Below are 21826 nucleotides of genomic sequence, written 5' to 3'. Positions count from 1 at the left end.
GTGACATGGATGGGACTCGACGGGACACGGCGGGGACTCGGCTAATGGAGAAAATATGTAAAAGTTTAGTGTTTTTTTAAATCTTTTAAAACCTATGGATCAATTACAAGATTTGACAAAAAAAAAAAAACTAAACTACATCTAATTCTCACATCTGTATCGCGATTATAAACGCGTAGGGCTTCTTTCTCTTCCTTCTTCGATTTGCTTTGCGATTTACGATTTTTAGCGATTCTCCTGTAATTTCAACTTCTTTCTTCATCTTCTTTCTTGTCGTTGTCTTGTCTGATTTCATCCGCACTAAAATCCTTGCGATTACATCCTTGATATTAGAGAATGACTTATTTGTGGTTTAGCAAGTTTTTTTATATATTTTATATCTAATATATATATATAATTAATAATATAAAATTTGTCGTGTACCGCCGTACCGGTGTCTCATATTTTCTAAGAAGGTCGTTTCCCGCACCTGTATCCGTGTCCATGTCCGCACCCGAATCGGTGCTTCATTGGTTGGAATCAATTCAAATCAATTCTGAACAAGTGATATTTCTTTAGTTGACTTAATTCAAAGTATTTCAATAGAAAATAATGACCAACAGAAGAAGAAAAAAAAAACGTTTCTATAAAGCTACAGAAAAGTTGTTTCATCCAAGTTAAGAGGGAGGAGATTGGTGGGAAGATGAATTTGGTATACTATGAACAGGTTCAGATATTAATCCAACCAAAATAAACTGAATTATTCAAGAAAACCAAGAAAAAAGCACCAATTCCTCACTAGGTATTAAACTAGAAGTTCAACATTTTTTATGGTCAAAAACATAAATATCATACTTAAGTACAAAATTACAACTTGTTTGATAAAAATAAAAATCACTTAAATTAGTAGATTAAGTATAAGTCAAAATATTTAACTTAAAATTTTAAGTTAAACATTTTCCCTTCGCATCTGCTTTACGCAGACCATATGCTGCTATTTGGTCAGGCTTCAATGCGCAATATGAGATGTGTTAAGGAATTGTTCATTTTCTATGCCTCTATCTCGGGTCAAGATGTCAATTGAGATAAATCGGAAGCATTTTTTGGTAACCCCATTACTGCAAATCGTCGGCTGAGTTTGGCTGGGATTTTGGGTATCCGTATTGCAAGTCTCCCCTTCAACTATCTGGGAGTCTCTTTTTCAAGGAGCTCCTCGAGCTCGTTTTCTGCAACCCCTTACTGATCGATTCCTTGAAAAATTCAGCCTTTGGAAGGGCCATTCTCTATCTATGGCTGGCGGTTTGACCCTGATTAAATCGGCGCTGACAGGGGCATTAGTCCATTCTTTTTTTATATACAGGTGGCCTTCATCTTTGCTTGCTAAGATTAACAAAGCTATTCACAATTTTCTCTGGACCAGGGACAGAGATACTCGCAAGCTTGTTTCTGCACCTTGGTCAACCTGTTGTCTGTCATTTGGAAGCGGCGGTTTGGGGATAAAAGATTTTGGGCTCTTCAATTGCGCTTTAGTTGGAAAATTCTGATGGGATTTAATACTCGGAAAGCTTTTTATACCTAAGCTTCTCTGTTTACGGTTTCTGGCACCTTCCGGGCTAGCTAAGAGGTACGTCACCATCTCTTCCATTTGGGTCTCTGCAAGACCAATCTATGAGAAAATTAAAGAGGATGTTATCTGGTGGTTTGGTGAGAACTCTGTTCTGAACTTTTGGACGGATGGTTGGATAACTCCTTCTGTGGCAAATCAACTAGATATCCCGATTCGTAATCAGAGGTTTATGTATGAAGCGGTTTAGAATTTCAGAAGTGGTAATGAATGGATTAACATTGATCATCTCCCGGAAGGGGTTCAGCAGAATATTCAGCGGGTTTTTAAAGGATGGGATCCTGACGATATCTGCATTTGGACCAAATCCGATTCCGGCATCCTTTCCGCCCGCAGCTACTATGAGTCGCTTTCTCGCTCTGAAGCGGTGCCTTGGCATAACTTCATTTGGAGCCCGTCTATCCCGCCTCGTCGTGCACTGGCTTGCTGGTTGCTTATCCATTGGAAGCTTGCCTCTCAGGTTCATCTACAGCGACGTGGTTTCGCGTTAGCTTCCCTTTGCGAGCTTTGTAAAGTGGATATTGAATCATTAGACCATTTATTCATTAAATGCAGTACCGCGGGGAACTTGTGGAAGTTCGTTCTCGACCTGTTCTCGGTGACAGCGGCTCCGGCGAACACTTTCCCGGTTCTGTTTAACCAATTACGTGAAGTGAGGATTTGTAAGCAGATTAGGAAACTTTGGCAAGGGACGGTGATCTCTTGCGTTTGGTTTATATGGTACATAAGAAACAGAGCAGTTTTTGAGGAGGACCTCCCTTCAATCCAAATGCTAAAGCACAAGCTGCATCACCATATCAGTGAGTTAGAGCAGGGTGCCGGGTTTCGCAGCAGACCTACTCCGGAGCCGAATTTTCTCATTGTCAGATGGCTCCCGCCACCCGCGGGTTTTTAAAGGATGGGATCCTGACGATATCTGCATTTGGACCAAATCCGATTCCGGCATCCTTTCCGCCCGCAGCTACTATGAGTCGCTTTCTCGCTCTGAAGCGGTGCCTTGGCATAACTTCATTTGGAGCCCGTCTATCCCGCCTCGTCGTGCACTGGCTTGCTGGTTGCTTATCCATTGGAAGCTTGCCTCTCAGGTTCATCTACAGCGACGTGGTTTCGCGTTAGCTTCCCTTTGCGAGCTTTGTAAAGTGGATATTGAATCATTAGACCATTTATTCATTAAATGCAGTACCGCGGGGAACTTGTGGAAGTTCCTTCTCGACCTGTTCTCGGTGACAGCGGCTCCGGCGAACACTTTCCTGGTTCTGTTTAACCAATTACGTGAAGTGAGGATTTGTAAGCAGATTAGGAAACTTTGGCAAGGGACGGTGATCTCTTGCGTTTGGTTTATATGGTACATAAGAAACAGAGCAGTTTTTGAGGAGGACCTCCCTTCAATCCAAATGCTAAAGCACAAGCTGCATCACCATATCAGTGAGTTAGAGCAGGGTGCCGGGTTTCGCAGCAGACCTACTCCGGAGCCGAATTTTCTCATTGTCAGATGGCTCCCGCCACCCGCGGGTTGGGTCAAAATTAACACTGACGGGGCTGCTTCCGGAGCGCCTGGTATGGCTGGTGCTGCGGGAGTTTTTCGGAACACTAGAGGATTTGTGATGGGATGTTTTGCGTTCAATATTCCTGACTCCTTCGCTCACATTGCGGAATTAAAAGCCATTATCTTTGCCGTGGAGTCAGCATGGGAACGAGAATGGACTAATCTATGGATTGAATCTGATTCATCTTATGCAATTACTCTACTAACAAGTAAATCAAAAAATGTCCCGTGGATAATCCGACAGGATTGGCTCCGGTGTCTTGAGCTCTGCGCAACTATGAATTGTAAGTTTTTTCACATCTTCAGGAAAGGAAATCAAGCAGCAGACAGTCTTGCAAAATTCGGAAAAACATCCGCTGATATTACTTGGTGGAGCTCTGCTCCCCCATTTTGCAATTCTTTTATTTTTGATGATCTTTGTAACATAGCTCATGTTCGTTTTCTTTAACTCTCCCTTTGTAATTATTTCTTTTTATTAATAATATTCGGGTTGGCTGAGGCTTTCCGAGGGTGCCGACCTAGTTGGGATGTCTGGACCCTCAGCCGCGTCCCAGCATTTTATTGAGAAAAAAATATTTATCAAACACTTATATAATTTAATAGTTTCAGCACTTATAATATTCAATACTTAAAATTCAGTACTTAATTTTTGAGCACTTAATTTTCAGTTTTATCAAACGGCACGTCATATAATCAAACTTAATTCTTAATATGTCATTATTCTCTATGTATTATGATTTTACACCATAATTTATAAATTCTAATCCTTAAAATATATTAAAAGTACTGATTTTACTAGTTTAACATAATCTAAAATTATGACTTGACATAGTTGTAAATAGTTTTTAAAAGATGAAGTTCTATGTATTTTTCCATGTTTTATTCAATGTCTTTGGTTGGCCTTATTTTAATGAGATTTATGTTTGTGTGCTTGAAACAGTTTGAGTTTTCAGAAAGGAGAAGTGATTTTGATATGTTTAAGAAATTCTATTAACGATGGCAGTTAAGAGCAATTTTACCCCTTACATTGATAAATTGGATCAATTTGAGAAATAATTCATTAGATTGTCTTCTCGGTCATGAATCTTCTTAGCTACACTTCATATGTATGTCATTTTATCACTAATTAGTAACAAACACAAACATATAATTAGATTTGAAAAAAATAAAATAAAAATTTAAAATATTTCGTCAAATTTTAAAAAATTTAATCTCCAATTGTATTATTACATCATAAAAAAATATGAAATCTTTTTTTTAGAAACAACGGATATGCAATTGGTGTAGAATAAGAGACAAAATATAAGTATTTTACAATGATGTGTTAAATTGACCCAACTTGTCAACGTTAGGAGTAAAATTGCTCTTGACTACCAACGTCGGAGTAAAATTGCACTATTTTAAACGTTAGGAGTAAAATTGCTCCTGAATGTAAAGGTTTTTTGTAAATGTAATTTCCAAATTTAAGTTTTTTCTTATTGAACATGTAACTATGGATTATATTTGTGATGAGCTGGTCAATTACAATCAAACATATATGTCCAGGCACGAACAGATTTGATAGCGGTATTTTAATCTATATCTTTTAGTACGGCTTTCAGGATTATTTTGAATCCTTTCGAGTCTGTTTTGTGTCAATTTGGTAGTTTTAATTTTTGTTTCATCAATTTTTAGCATTTATTTACGTTTTCTATCATGTTTGTGTTATTTCCAATAAAATATTGTCAATTTAAATTAAAACTTATTTTAGTGCCAAATTTCATGAAATTAATTTTCCAAAAATAATCAATTTTGACTTGCTATTTGATAGAATTTTTGGTAAATTAATTAAATGAATTTTTGGTACAGATTTTTGAGAGATTTTATTGAGGTTTTTATGGATTTTCCAGCCAAGGATCGGGTTTGACCAGGAAGATGAAGACTGAGCCTCATTGGAGGCCAACTCCACCAGCTAGCCATTCTGACTGCTGCTTTTTGACTCGTTCTCCTGCGTTTCAAATTGACAATCTGATCTGAGATTTTAAATTGACAATCTGATCTGAGATTTTATAGCTGCTGTAAATATTTTGATTGGGTAGAATAGGAAAATCTAGTAGAAAATTGCAGATAAAATCCAACCTCACATGTGTTTTCCTGTACCATTATTTTGGTGCAACACAAACAAACTTGCTTAACATAGAGTTTTTTTTCAAGCGTTTAGGCTTCTCATCGGATTCACTCGAGGAGAAGGAGAGAGGCGTAGGGATAGAAGTATCAAATTTATTGGCAGGCTTTCCTGGCTAAAGAATAAGGAGGGCATCAAGTGCTACCAATTACAGCAGCCAACACAGTGAATAAACTCGGTAGATCTCTTGCTTTTGGTATCCCAAGCAGGCAAGATAATGGAAGTCAATTGCGTAAATCAAATTCAGTCTTTTTCTTCTTTTTCTCTTTGGTAAATCAAATGTAATCTTCTTCTTCTTTGCTTGAGGCCTAAGTACGATATGGATGATAATGAGATAGAGGTCGCTTCAATTTTGCTTGAACTTCCGCACCTAATAACTTATCGCAATCGAATTCCATTATCTTGGCCTGCTTGGGTACCAAAAGGAAGAGATCTACTGAGTTTATTCAATCCATTAGCTGCTATAATTGGCAGCAATCTAGTGTGCTTGATGCCCTCCTTATTCTTCAGTCAGAAAAGCCCGCAATTCTTAGTGAATGTCATGTTTTTTTGTCAAGTTCCAGAGTTTTCAAGAGTGTCATAAAATGATCATTAGTGGTGGTATTATTTTTAGTTGCCATATCTTCTATTCAAATAGAAAAAAGGGCTAAAAGAAAAAATCTCGGATTCTAGAAAGTATGGGGTAATCAAAGTAAATGGGGGAAGATATTAATGGGAAGAGGATTACGGTATACTATGAACAAACTTCTGATCTTAAACGGATAAAAACAAACATGATTATCCACGAATACCAAGCTAAAACCACATTCCTCATAAAGTACTACCAAAAAGTTCTTCATTTTTATTCGTTGTCTATGGGTGGCTTCATTTGGATGAGGTTCAGGTACGAATAGAAAATGATGAATATTTTGATCTAGTAACTCGTGATGAATGGTGTTTTTAGCTTGATATTCGTGGATAATCGTGTCTGTCTTGGTTGGCTTAAGATTATAAGCTTATTCATAGTAATACCAAATTCATATTCCAACCAATCTCCTCACCATTTTAATTTGATCAAATGATTCTTTCTAACAGCTTTATAGAATCCTTTTTTGAGACCTTTTTCTATTTGTTAGACAAAACAAATTCTATTATCTTACTGAATTTAAATATATTAATTTTCAATTCTATTATTAAATTATTAAAAATGTGAATTTTTTTTATTAACCAACTAATATACACAGATACAGAATGAGAAATAAAATACTCTGAGTTTTAATTTCATTTTGTAATTGACCCAACTTGTGAACATGCAAAGTAAAATTGCTTTTGTCCGCCAACGTTAGGGTAAAATTGAACCCTTTTAGATGTTATGAGTAAAATTGTTCCTAAATGTCAATATTTGAGTATTTTTACAGTTATCCTAACAACTAATAAGAAAAATGACATACTCAAACAAACAATCCAATCTAAGTAACCTAATTAGGTTATCTGCTACTCTTTGTTAGAGACTATAAAATCTACATAGAATTTTTGTGTAAAAAGGGGGAAAAATGGTGTGATAATGGATGAAATCAAGAGTTTAGCATAATTTTTCATTGGAAAGAGAAAAAAGGGAAATAATCCATATAACAACTACCAAACCTTAAACTTTACTAATTAGGATCAAACCTATGGATGTGAAAATACAAATCTAATATGTTGAAATCAGTTTTCTCATACATGAGATGTGACAAATCATTTTTATACTCCATAACAAGAAATGAGAATTTTTCTCTTCAATATAAGGAACCAAAAAAAACATAGTTTTTATGTTAAGCAAAAAGAAAATTTTGAAGATGGAGAATAGTTTAAGACTTTAGTATAATTTTGCGTCCGAGAGAAAAAAAAAAAAAAAAAAACACAAGACTTATGGATCCTTAAACTTTACTAATTGTTTTCTAATATAATGAAATCGGTTTTTAAGGTTCACAATTTAAACATAAGACTTCGGAAAAGATTTAAGCCTTGGGAAAAATAAAAGTAAATACTCTCGAATTGAAATTTTTTTATACTTCAGATGATGAATTTTAGCTTGAATACAACCAACCAATAGGGAACTCACGAATCCCAATGAGAAGAGAAATAAGCTTTTTGGACTAAAAACGGTATAGTTTTTTTATGTTACATCATGAATAAGAGGACTAAACTATATCAACCAAGAAGTAGAAAGAAACACAATCAAAGGAATCGGAAGAAAAATATTTTCATATGGACAAGCAAGAAAAAGAAGTGCATATTAAGCGTAACTAATTACCCTTATATAGTATATAAAGGGCTAATTACAAATCTAGCCCAACTAAGAAGGGTCATTTACATATCTAACCCACTTTGCTTCCATTTTACCAAATTAGACCATTTCATCCACTTTGGACAAAATTACCCTTAGTTCTATTGATTCATAGATCGATTTCTGATATCAATCGTTAGCGATTTTTTAAGTATTATGTTCAATTTCCCGTAGAAATTGTATGTTTTTAGCTTATACGTCTGCTTTTCTCGCTGGTCTTGCCTCTTTCTTCATCTATAATGGTATCATTTCAATTTTCTCAATTTTCCAACATTTTTCTCCATTGTTGTCGCATTTGTGACGAAATTTGTCGCATTTCATCACAAATGCGACAACAGTTGTCGCATTTCGTCGCAAATGGGACAACTCTTGTCGCATTTGTGACTCTGCGACAAGTGTTGTCGCATTTGCGACGAAATGCGACAACTGTTGTCGCATTTGTGACGAAATACGACAAATTGCGTCACAAATGCGACAACAATGGAGAAAAATGGTGGAAAACTGTGGAAAAAATAGAAAATTGAAACGATACCGTTACAGATGAAGAAAGAGACAAGACCAGCGAGAAAAGTAGGCGTATAAGCTAAAAACATACAATCACTACAACAAAAATGGGCTTTGGCAGCCTTTTGTTAGCAGCGGTTTACAAAACCGCCCATGGGCTTTCTATCTCACTACTGCAGATTCCAAATTTAGGTATGCTCGTTTCTCTCTCACCCAATCCAGTGCAGAAATTTATGGATGTTGATGTTTCTTTACTGTCTATCACACTGTAATGGAAGTTTTCTCATTGATTTGGTCCTATTCAATATGCTAGAGCAGCAATAATTAATTGCTAAAAAGTGCAGCATTTGATGATGCAGGATATTTAGCATAGCTATTTTTTTTACCATGTTTCTTGTGCATTATATCAAGGTTTTGGTTCTTCTGCTGCTAGTTTATCAATTTTTAGAACTCTGAAGTATTGATTCAGTATAACAAAATCTACTGAATGATGCATTTTATTCTGCCTTGCTCATCCACTAAGGTTTATCAATGGGCTCTCTGGCAGTGTTTCATTGCAGATTGAGGAGTACTTGTTCCACATTTTAAAAACGGACCACCTTGTTCCAGATTGAGGAGCATGTGTTTGCACGAAGGTGAAATCATCAGTGATCCCTAGTAGCCTTTTAGCAATTTTTGTGTCATTCAGCTGATCAGTTGTGAAGTTAATTGAATTGTTGCAGGTGCACTGATGATTTGGGAAATCATCTTGATGACACTGTTCTGTTAAAACTGCCTTAACTGCAGAGTACACTCAGGAGCCTCCGCTTCAACACATAGTGGAAGTTTGCTGTGTCTTGGAAGCTAAACCACCGAGCTCAAGTGTATGTCTATTTTCTACTTTCAATTCTAATATTATTGTGAAATGACTTTCTTAATTTGAAAGACTATATATAATTAGTAATTCTTTTGGTTTTGTTAGCTATATTTGGATTTAGCATTTTACTGCATAATGCCATGTGAAATGTAGTTTTTAAGTGTTTGATTCAAACTGGTCCAAGTTGTTTAATTAGGGCAATGGTACTGAGCATACTTGTAGTAGGAGGGGCTATAGGGTTCTAAATAAGATTACTAGTCAATTTAGCCCTTCATTTTGTTTCAAAGAATCAATGCTACAAAATGAATTTTAGGTATTAGTTTAGTCTTATCATTTTGTTTCAAAGTATCAATGCTACAAAATTCAGGTTGTGTATTATATTTCATGTGAACTATGAGCTTTCTTGCAATAATTCAGTAGTATGTTTTTGGTTATGCAGGGAATGAAGGTGAAAAACCACTAATAAATCTCAAGGTATGCACATGTCTTTCTATGGCTGTCTCATACATGTTGACTATGAGAGAAATCTGTGATAGGGTGTTGTGCTGATTTAGTTGAAGCTACTGCAGAACCAAGATTATGCAAGCTTCTTACACTTGTTTGGTATGCTCTATATTATAACCTAGAATTCAATTGACTACAACTTAACGTTATATTGGAAAATTGAACGCTATATTCTTGTCCTAGAATATGGATCAAATATGACTAAGTTTATCCATTTTATGTTGCTTAGGCAAGATGGGAGGTTCAGTTGGAACAACAACCACCGCAACATACGTCAGACATGAATATGTTCTTGAATCCTCACCTACAAGTATGAGCTCATAGATATAGTGCCTAGTTGTCCTTGGTTCTAGGATCTTATCAAAGCAATTTCCTTGCATTCCAATAATTTTGTAGATTCAGAATCAGAATCTACCATACCATGATTCGAACAAGTTCAGCCATTCACACTTTGTTTCAGCCTTTCTGATTTCTTTCAAATTTTTCAACCGTGAACGTGACTCTAATTCCTCTGTTTTCTTTGAGATTCTTTATAAAATAGTATAAAACTTTCTTATGTCACACTTTGAAACTTGATGTTTTCAGTTTTGAGACCAACAAAAATATAGCTGTAATTTTTTTAATTTGTTTGGTCTTTTTGTGAATGTATACAGCTTGGAGCTTATTTTAACTTTGCAACCTTTGATCACCAAGCCTGCGAGCCATCCACTTAAAGGTAAATCACCAAGTGGGATTTAACGCTATCAATTAATTCCATCTTATATTTTCTGTTGGTTTTCAGTTGTGTTTCTACAGGAAACGTTATGATTATCTTGCTTCCGATAAGGTAAATTTAGGTTCTCAAATACGATTGCTTTGTCAAAAATCTTTCAGGTATGAATTCATCAGGATTGGACCAAATATTGGGGTCTCTGTGCAATTTCCAAAAATTTGTAAAGGGACGAGTTCCTTTGGGAATAAAGTATTCGGATATGTAGCAATCTTCAGCTGCCTGACGTGGAACTCCTAATGGAGCAGCAGGGTATAATCGCAGTGTTTCCTTAATTACAGCCCTCAGGTACTCCAGTTTCTCAATATCATCAACTTGTACGGATCGATTCTTTCCAATTTTCTGGTCTAGTTCTTCTTGAGCTCTCTCCATTGCATTTCTGTTGTTCAACAAGTTGCATAATGCCCATATTGTAGTGATTGCTGTGGTGTCTGAGGCTGCAATAACAATTGCCTGCAATAATGATAATATGGAGTTTAAAGATATATGTATATATTTTGCTTAATCAAGTCAAGTCTTTCTTACAAAAAATGATATTTGTTACCGTAATTGTTGCTTTGATTATTGTTTCTTGTTTAAGCCCCAGGGAATCATCATCCTCGATCACAGATAGCATAACTTGATCCTCTGACTAGAAAGGAGCTCTATAATAGCTAGCTTTCTCATATTGCGCCAATAGGAACCGTATGGGGAAAAGCCAAATGCTGCATAGTTGTAGCGGATTATCTGAGCTTGAGTTGATGGGGGTCGAGGATCTTGTCATTGATTGTGAAACATTCCTTCATTGCCTTGTGATCGGAAATTTTAACTCTACGGTGCAATCCAAACCTCAAGGAGAAGACAGCGCCATATTTGTCAGCCATTTCGGATTTGCTGCTCTCCATATCTTAGTTAGTAAAAGTAGTAAAGCTGTAAGTATAACGGCTGAAAATGAAATGGTATTCAGATTTGAAGAAGCATCCATGATTGATGATTGTAGCTTGAGTGTGAGTGAGTGTGAGAAATTCAACTAAATATATAAATGTAGAATGTGCTGTTCCTGTTCTTGAATATGTATTAATAAGGCAATCTGCACTCTTGAATTTATGTCATGTTCTTCAAGAATTTGATCTGAAACTCATTAATCATTTGTTGTAGAATTATGTATTGAATTTAGTAATATATTGAAAGTTGATTTTTTTTATATTATATGTTCTTTTTGGATTGATTTGCACATTTAAATTTGATTAATTAATAAATAATATGGTAGGTAGGAAATTGGAATATCAAAAGTAATATATATACTAAATAATGCATTAATTATGAAGGGGTGTTTATGTAGCGGCGGTTTTAACCGCCCCTAGCGTTGAAAGGGAGATTCTAAAATTAGATATAGGAAACCGCCTCTACAAATTCGTTGCTAATTCTTACTCTACCCCGTCGATGATGATTTTCGTTACTAATTCGTAGCTCCGGCCCCCTTTGGCGACAGATTTGGGGCGGTTTGTAAAACCGCCCCTAGACCTTGTAGGGGCGGTTAAAACCGCCCCTACAAGCGAAAAAAACTGCCTCTATAGGCAGTTTTTGTTGTAGTGAATTTCTATGGGAAATTGAACATAATACTTCAAAAATCGCTAACGATTGATATCAGAAATTGAAGAAGATGAACCAAAGAAGAAGAAGAAGAAGAACCATAACCAGAAGAAGAAGAAGAAGAAGAAGCGGAAGAAGAAGAAGCAGAGCAGATCCATCGATCAATAGAACTAAGGGTAATATTGTCCAAAATGGATGAAATGATCTAATGTGGTAAGATGGATGCAAAGTGTGTTAGATATGTAAATGACCCCTCTTAATTGGGTTAGATTTGTAATTAGCCCTATATAAAGCCTCTGTTCCTCGTTAAGAAAATTTATATTTAATTTTTTATCCTAATTAATCAATCAAATCATAATTACTAATTAGGATCTTTCCTTTTTTTTTAAATTTACTTATCTCCTAATTACAAGTTACCAAGTTACCATATGTGATAAAAAAGGAAAACCTAAATCAGGAATATAACTTTTTAATTCCAATTTGATTACAAAATCTTTTAAATTCCAATTCAAAAATGAAACTGTAATTACATAGTTACCATACATAATATCACATATTAAACATCTCATCACTAAAAAAGAGTTTAATGTGCATTAAAAAAACTCAATTAACTGAGCCATATTACTTTAATATGCATTTCTGAGAATCAATCTTGCTAAAAGGCTGGGTTTTAAGAGGCTCTCAGTGGAGTCTGATAATTTGGAAGCAATCAAAATGATTTCTGAGAATCATTATATGGGTCTTAACAGTCGCAACCTCATCAAAGCTATTAAAAGGCTTTGCTCCTCCTTTGAGTTCGTAGAGTTCAGACACATTTTTAGAGAGCAGAATCGTGTTGCTGATCGCTTGGCGGCGGCGGGCCATGAAGGGACGTTAGGCGTTACTACCCTTCATGTTTCCCCTAGTTTCATCTCTCCTCTTCTCTTAGAAGATAGGATTGGGGTTAGCTTCCCTAGGCTAATTCTTGGGTAGTTTGTTGTTGTTCGTTTTTCTTTTCTTTTTCTACCAAAAAAAAAATTACTTTAATATGCATTAAAAATTATTATTTTAACTATTGGTAAACAGCTATTATAATATAAAGAGATGAAGAACCAGAAAAGAAAAAGGGTCACCAAAAAGGAAAAGCCTATTGCAACCCCAACATTATTAATTGTCCTCGCGGAAGGGTTGTTATAGAACCGATTGAACTAAAAGCTCGAGCTAATAGTTAAGGCCCAATAATATATCTTACATTAATCTTTAACACACCCCCACACGCAACTGCCCCTTGGATTTGGAGCATAAGCCCATCCCGCCATGTGTTTTTAATAATGAGGTTGTCATTACTCGAACCCTGGACCGTTTGGTCCTAAAGGCTCTGATACCATGTTATGGAACCAATTGAACTAAAAGCTCGAACTGATAGTTAATATCCAATCATATATCTTATATTAATCTCTGATAGGAAACGCTTCAGCCCTGATGGCATGGGTAGTCCTCGTCATGAATTGTTCCGGTAGTAGCTACTAAATGAACAGATCCAGTCTATCTGGAAACAAGGGGTCCCCAAGAATTATAGCTTCCCTCGATCTATCTTCTTTCTCTCTTTCTATTCGTTAGTCTTTTCATTACGTTAGTATTTGTCCTTGTTCCCCTAAATTGTAACCTCTACACCAGCCTATTTCCTTGCCTTTATTGTTCCCCTTTGCAGAAGGCAATGGCAATAAGAAAGAAGGTTATGGCAATTAATAAGTCTTTGAATTCGATGAAGCCGAGAGTAATGGGAATAAAGAAAGAGAAGGATTTGAATCTGGTAAGTTAGTCTCAGCAACCAACCCTTCACCTAGGACGGTCTAACAAAAGTCTTGTAAGCTAAAAATTAACAATTTACCTAGGACGGTGTAAGTAATTAGGTTAGAGATCGAATTCAAGAATGAGATTAGCGATGAAACCCTTCTTTCAGTAGTAGTTGGTTAGGGTTCAAAACCAGACAGGGAAGAAAGAGTTCACCTGATCTAAAGCCGAATAGGCGGAGAAGTTAGTTACAGAAGGCATGTAAATAAGCAGCCAGAAGAAAGCAGAAAGCCGGGCTAGGGTGAATAAGCAAGTAGAAGAAAGTCGGGCTAGTGATGAATAAGCGAAAGAAGGCCTAATCCGATAGAGAGGGAAGGCTAGAAGAAGTTGAGATGACACGAAACAGTTGACCATATAGTCAACTAAGCTTCATACGGGCAGGGGCGGAGACAGGGGTGCCGGCCCCCTCCGGCCGCCGGAACCACTATCATCACGAGTAGTTTCGGCCCCCCTGTCTCCACAAAATTTGAGGTTGTGGTGGTTCCGGTCCCCCTGTTTTTAAGAAATTTAGATCGGGTGCTGAATCAGCACCAAAAATTGGCACAAAGTCGTGTTAGGCCCTCTTTAAATCCAAAATTTCAAATTTTTTTTTCTGTTAGGCCCTCTCTAAATGCAACATTCTAAATTTTGTGGCCTGTTAGGCCATTCTTAAATCCAATTTTCTATTTTTTTTTTCTATTAAACGCTTTCTAAATCTGATTTTTTCTATTAGACACAATTTTTTTACATGGTAAGAATCTTAAATACAATATAGCTTTATTCTAAAAAGTTTTATATTGGTACTTAAAAATTGTTCTTGACCACTCTCATTATAACACGTATATATATGAAAAAAATTTAAATAAGTTCGATTTAGCAAAAAAAAATAAATTACACATCACGTGTAAAATCGGTCCCCCAACCGAACAATCTTATATTCGCCACTGCATACGGGACATATGTGCCTTTTATGGTGAGTGGGATTTACATAAAATGGAACAGACATTAATACAATCTGATATTGATGATATCAAGCGAATCCGACTGAGTTTTCGTCATCCAAAGGATGAAAGGTACTGGGGGCGGACATATGAGGATTTTTCTCGGTCCGTAGTGCTTATTACCCGATAGAAACGAGACGACAGGCTGAAGCGGACATCCCTGAACAATCTGTCAGGTCCGAGTTGTGTTTTCGGTTCATATGGAGTATGAATCTACCGGCAAAAATCCTCCATTTTTTTTGGAAGCTTACCAAAGGAATTTTACCTTGTCTAAGCGAACTGGCGCGACGAGGAGTGACAACCATGACACAGTGTCAGGTATGTAAACATAATAACAAAGATATTATGCATGTTTTTGTAAAATGCCAATGTCACACCCGACCCAAAACGGCATCAGGTATCAAACGGATGATAGAATAACGAACGGCTATCGGTCTGAAGCACGAATCTATTTTCTAATAGGTAAAAATTTATTTGGACAACCTAAAATTTTATTACTTATTTGGCTTCAACTTGATAATTCTATCAAGCTTCCTACGTATCCCGAATGTCTTTTAATCTTTAAATCGGGAATCAAAGCCACGTAGTTCTACCTATTTTAGGTAGTTCTCTTAATTATGTAGTTCTCTTAACTTATGAACTCATTTTAACTTATTGACACGTTAGATTGATTCGCTAATAACTTAATTGTATATTTCACTTTATTACTATATAATTTAATATATATAAATCACTTTATCAAAACGAATCAAATCGAACAACGTTTTATCAAAACGAATCAAATCGAACAACGTTTTATCAAAACGAATCAAATCGAATAACGTTTTATCAAAACGAATCAAATCGAATAAACCGCTTTAACAAACCAACTCATAATCAAATAAATCACTTACAAACCAACTCGTAATCAAATAAATCGCTTTAACAAATCAACTCGTAATCAAACAAACGTAAAACATTATAATTCAAATCATCAAACATTATCAAAACGTAATACAAAATTTGTGTGTGTGTCCATCCTCGAATTCCGCCCGTGTAGCTTATCATAACATCAATCATATCAATAATCGAGATATCTCACTCATATCTCGCCTTGCCTAACGTTAGGACTACCAGTCGTGCACTCTGGCCATACCGCCCTTAGGTATGGTCTTACAACTTACAACTCCTACCCCGGGCAATCCTAGATGGACAAAACTATTTTATCTATCTTTCAAAATATCATAACATAAAAATCATATTTGGACTTCAATCCAAAAACAATTCGTATAAAATAGTCAAACTCGTTTTCCAACCTAATTTTCAAAATACCACGATGATAAATAATTATTCTTCTAATAATCAAAATCAAAAGTATAGAAATATATTTTAAACAATATATTTTAAGCAAACGTATTCAAAGTCACTTTTATATAAATAATTTAAAACTGAAACTTAATTTTATCTGTACCGAATATAGTGTTAGACTCGTTATATTATCATAAGTCTATTTGAACTAATTTTACATTCAAATTCTTGTACTAATTTTATATTCGACTTTATACCGACTTTACTTGGCAAATATCAATATTAGTCTTTCTATTTTCAACGTATTTTAATTCTAACTATTAAAGTTATTTAAAATATTTTATTAATAGAATTTAAAATAATCGAAATATTCTTATTGGATTATTTTCGGTCACTGAGATATTAATTTTGAACTGACGTAGTTAATTTGGACCGATTATACCTTAAACTCATGACACTGCTAAAAGCCCATTAATACCGAATTGAATTTCACTACGATAAATTTAAAGGACAACTGTCCAAATTTCATATTTTTATTAATAACCTATAGACTTGATAAATCACTAGGTATAAACCTATTAAAATTTGACGAGTACTAAACCAGAATTACTCAAAATCATAATTAGAACATTTTAAAAATAACTTAGATTTAAAATACAGTTACTAAAATATCGTCGTTGGTCACCGAAAATCAATCGCCATGATCCATTGACAACTTGTAAACGTTACAAATTCTAGTCTTTCCACACGAGACACTTTGATTAAAGTCGGACTCGGATCGTTTGTTATCGAAAGCTTTTCTTTTAAAAATATATCAAATCTTCATTTGCCCACCTTATATCCATATATATCGTCCCTCCTCCTCCTTATATATAGCAAATTTTATGTCAAGCTTAAATTGGTAAATTAATCATAATTCAACATTCATTAGTTAATTAGTTAATTAATTGACACATGTATATTTCATTTTATTTGAGTTTTAAAAAGTTGACACATGTATCTAATGTTAACTATATTTTTGACCACTATGTGATGAATCATAGAAAGAATTCCATATATATTGATACATGTAACTTTTCTCTAAATTGGAAATCACACAATTTCTTCCATACTCTATTTGATGAATTTAGTCCCACTTGCCAAATAATAGTTTATTTAATATATACACTAAGAAATAATTCTGGAAACAATAATTATAAAACAATTCTTTTAGTTGTATTTGTTTAGTGTATCATTTAATTAGTAGGTTTGGATGGGAAGTAAATATATATACATAAATTATTATAGTTACATTAAGGTTTTTAATTATTATATATATTTATTTTTCTAAAGAAGGTTTTAAATTATTGTTAGGAACTAGTTTCATCACCAAATTAAATCAACCTAAAGTCTTAATTTTTAGTTGAACTAGTAATATAAAGATTAAACTTTTGAGTATAAAGATTAAATTTTTGGACACGGACGTTACAGCCAATAAGCAAGGAAAATCTGGAAATCTGCAGATTTCCAACTGCGGCTGGATAAAATTGGTCCTGGAAATATTGGAGGATGGTTGCAGGCTTGTTTTGATACATTACCTGCAAGGGAAATTAGGATGTTGGTCACACTACTATGGTGGATTTGGTACAGGAGGAACGTCTTTGTTCATGAGAAGAAATGGCTGTCGGCAGAATTGGTCATAACGAAAGCTGCGGATTACCTTGTCGAACTTGATCACATTTCGGCTCCTTTATTACCAAACAACCAGCACGAGGAGGTTACGAGACGGTTAAACTAGCAAGCTACGAAATTGTGGTCCCCTTCCCCGACCGGTGTGGTAAAAATTTATTGCGACGCCAAATAAGGGGTGAATGGCCTTACGTGTAGAGCTGGTCTGATCGCGCGTAACTCGCTGGGAGAGGTGATGGCGACAGCGGGCATTCCAATGAGGAGCTGCGAATCGGTGGAGGAGGCTGAACTACAAGCAGTTTTTGAAGGAATTAGGCTTGCACGGGATTGCTGCTTCAATAACGTTATCCTTGAAACGGACTCGCAAATTGTAGTCCATGCTTTACAGAAGGACAGCTTCCCAAACTCTTCTCTCCGGTTCCAGTACGAGGATGTCAAAGCTTGGTTTTCAGTTTTTCAACGGTGTTCAATTCAATTTGTTTACAGGGAAGAGAATCGGATTGCCCACTCCCTTGCTAAGTGGGCCTTGGATACGAATGACCCGATCATCCTGATAGAGGATTGTCCTGCAATAGTTTGGCAACTTGTCTATAACGAATTGATATCCATTATTCATTCAAAAAAAATAGATACATATGATAACCACGTGTGTTCTATATGACTTATTCTATTACAAAAAAAATAAAAATACGTCCTTGTTTTTTTTTTTTTCCAGTTACTCGGTTCGAGACTCGTTAGATACCTTTTAGGTGGAACCAGAGATCACTAGTTTAAGCAACCTGAGGCCATCTCAAGCCAACCTTAATTGGTAAAAAAAAAAAAAAAGCATGTCCTTGTACAACATGTAAACTAGTTGATATATAGTCATTTGTCTTTTATTTCAAATCAATATTCAAGTGAGATTTTATACATAAATATAATATACCACAATACTTATTGAAATTAAATTTGACATCTACTAATTTTATTGAAATAAAATTATTATTTTTGAAACTATAGTTGTCAAACCGGATTGTTCAATGAACCGAAAAAAAAAATTAATGGTTTAAAGTTGAATCACGATTCAACCACGATCCAATCCGCACTAAAAATTATATAAAAAGGAAAATTGGAACTTTCTTTTATTTATTGTTTTACAGTAAAGATCACTAGAGTAACAAAATAAAAGTTAATTAAATTAATTAACAAATAAAAAGTTAAAACTAATTAAATTCTAAATGGGTTATTGTACAAATATACCCCTAACGTTTTAGGTTATGAGTAATTTTATCTCTAACGTTTAAAATGGTACAATTTTACTCCTAATATTTGTAGTCAATAGCAATTTTACCCGTAACGTTGATAATTTGGATCGATTTTACCCATATTATATAAAACACAAATATTTTTGTTCCTTCTCATGCACCAATTGAATATCAATTCGTTCTAAAAAAGGATTTCATGTTTTTTTATAATTTAATAATAGAATTAGAAATTAATATTTATAAATTCTGTGATAAAATAACGCACGTGTGAAATGTACATAACAAGATTCATGACCGAGAAAACAGTTTGATGAATTATTTATTAAATTTATCCAATTTATTAACGTTATGGATAAAATTGTTCTCGGCTTCCAACGTTACGAGTAAAATTGCATCATTTTAGACATTAGAATGAAATCTTAGGTAATTGGAGTGCGATTCTCTGTCCATTAAAATTCCAATAACTATGACTAATATTAAGTACTTTGAAGGCTATAGCTTTTTCCAATGGCAAACAGCAAACCGTAACATCAAACATAGCTAAAATAAACGGCCCCTAATCCAAACATTTAGGAATTAATGGTGTAATTATAACCTCATCTATTTCTAGTGAAAGAAAGGGTTAGAATAATGTTACACCATTTCATAAACTTTAATGTTAAACTGGTGTTATTTTGTAAGTGAGGGTCAAATGGTCACTTCCCTAATAACCTCAATTCTTTTTTGATACCTTATCCCCACTTAAACTCCATTTGAATTGATTGTACAAAAATGGAAACAAAATCCATCCCAAATCAGGAATTAGTTAGATTTTACTGACCAAAATCCCTCTCTAAGGTTGCTTTTATAGCATTTTCATAAAGAGCAATTTCTATTATATGCCCTTGCAATTGGATTTCACTTAATGATTCAGAAGCTTTTCAGATCCTCATTGATAGTCAACCTTTCATTATGGATAAGGCGAAAAAAATACCCCTAAAGTTACATCCAGGAGCAATTTTATCCTTAACGTTTAAAATTGTGCAATTTTACTCCTAATGTTGCAGTCAAGAGCAATTTTACCCCTAACGTTTAAAATGGTGCAATTTTTGTTTCAAAAAAAAATGGTGCAATTTTACTCTTAACGTTGGCAGCGAAGAGCAATTTTACCCATAATATTGACAAGTTGGGTTAATTTCACACATTATTATAAAACATAGATATTTTGTTCATTAAGATTCATGACCGTGAAGACAATAATTATTTCTCATATTGACCTAACTTGTCAATGTTGGGAGTAAAATTGCTCTTGACCAACGTTAGGAGTAAAATTGGATTATTTTAGACGTTAGGGGTAAAATAACCCCATTTAATCCCAACGTTGGGAAATGGTGCAATTATAACCTCGTCTAGTTTCATTGGAAATGAAAGGGTTAAAATATTAGGGTTTAATTGATAGAATTTCATAAACATTGAGGTTAAACTGGTGTTATTTTGTAAGTGATGGTCAAATTGTCACTTCCCTAATACCCTTAAAGTCATTTTTGATACCTTATCCCCACTTTCATTTGAATTGATTGTACAGAAAATGGAAAAAAAATCAGAAATTAGTTAGGTTTTACTGACCAAACTCCACTTTAAGGTTGCTATATTCCATTTTCATAAAGATCAATTTCTATTATATGCCCTTGCAATTGGATTTCACTTAATGATTCAGAAGCTTTTCAGATCCTCTTAGATATTGAAGTTATAATATATATATATATTCTGCTATCCAGTTATTTATTTTCTTCAGAATTAGGAATCACGATGAGAATTTCAATTTCAGCTATAATAATGTTGGTCTTTATCCTTGCTGCTAACACTCATCTGTCGAGCTGTCGGCCTTTTGATGATCAAGCCAAGCATACAGCAACAAGTGTGCCGCAACTTCAAGACATTGACATGTATAAGATCAGCCGACGTTATGGCCATTCTTATAGACATTGAACATCGGCAATTACATGTTGTTCTTTCATGGGATGTTGTATAATTCAAGATCCTTTTAGTAAAAATATATTTATGCCTCATTTATCTAGCATTTATAACTTACTGAACCTTTTGTGTTCGTTGTTTGCTGCTTGTAGCCAGTAGATAGTACTTGATTTTTTTTTTTTTTGGCTAGAATCAATGTTTTTAAATTTTACAAAACACTTTTGATCTCGTGTTCAGAATTAAGAAACAAAATGTAGTTTTTAAAAACCGAAACAAACTGACATTACAAAGACTGTTTGGTTCACATATTGAGTTTGATGTTTGCCTAAAAGTAGTTGTCTCTGAATTTTAAAAAAAAAAATGTGATTTTGCTGAAACTAAGTTATCGTTTAAATTAAATATGTAGAAGCTTCCATATGACAAAGATTCGGGCAAACATGAAAGAAAAGAGAGAAGGCAAGATAAGAAGTTAATACTTATTTCATCTATATCAATATTACAGAAACATGCTATAGAATGGATTTACATGTCTATGGACGTGATAGACATTTAATGGGAACCTAGAGTCCACTTAAATCATAAGACGTATATTTGGAGAAATGTTGTGGTTTAAGTATTTGAGAAGCATCTCTGTTAAAAAAAAACACAAGGCCGTCTCGGAAACCGAAAGGGATATGGAAAAAGAAACGGAACGATACTAGAAAACATAATTTCCAAAAAAACATAGAGAATGGAAACATGGGGAAACATGTAAATATTAAAAATATGATGAGTATATTTATAAATATTAAAAAAATAAGATTGAATAACAAGAGTAAGAAAGTGAGAGCTCAATTGAGATTCAAGAGACAAAGGTTATAGGAGAAAGAGATTCAAGAGACAAAGGTTATAGGAGAAAGAAATGTGGTTAAGTTCTTTAAACTAAGGGTTAATTACAAACATGGGTCAAATGTGAAGCCGATTTACATATTTAACACATTTACTCAACATACTACATATCTAAACTGATTTTGTGTGACTTTCCCATAATACCCT

General features: G+C 34.5%; 1 long non-coding RNA gene across 3 annotated transcripts; it reads left to right on the top strand.

The window, feature by feature from the left end:
• Nucleotides 1-9394: 9394 nt before the first annotated feature.
• Nucleotides 9395-10494, top strand: LOC136209294 (uncharacterized). 3 transcript variants are annotated; one of them, XR_010677450.1, is made up of 4 exons: nucleotides 9395-9584; nucleotides 9715-9795; nucleotides 10139-10200; nucleotides 10267-10494. It is a non-coding gene; the product is annotated as an uncharacterized lncRNA (long non-coding RNA). The 3 variants fall into 3 exon arrangements; XR_010677449.1 differs by having other exon boundaries at nucleotides 9399-9584; nucleotides 10359-10494; XR_010677448.1 differs by having other exon boundaries at nucleotides 9399-9584; nucleotides 10139-10494.
• The last annotated feature ends 11332 nt before the right edge of the window (nucleotides 10495-21826 follow it).

Source organism: Euphorbia lathyris, chromosome 10, assembly GCF_963576675.1.
Source record: "Euphorbia lathyris chromosome 10, ddEupLath1.1, whole genome shotgun sequence".
NCBI classification, from domain to species: domain Eukaryota; kingdom Viridiplantae; phylum Streptophyta; class Magnoliopsida; order Malpighiales; family Euphorbiaceae; genus Euphorbia; species Euphorbia lathyris.
This window is presented reverse-complemented; position numbering and strand designations above follow the sequence as displayed.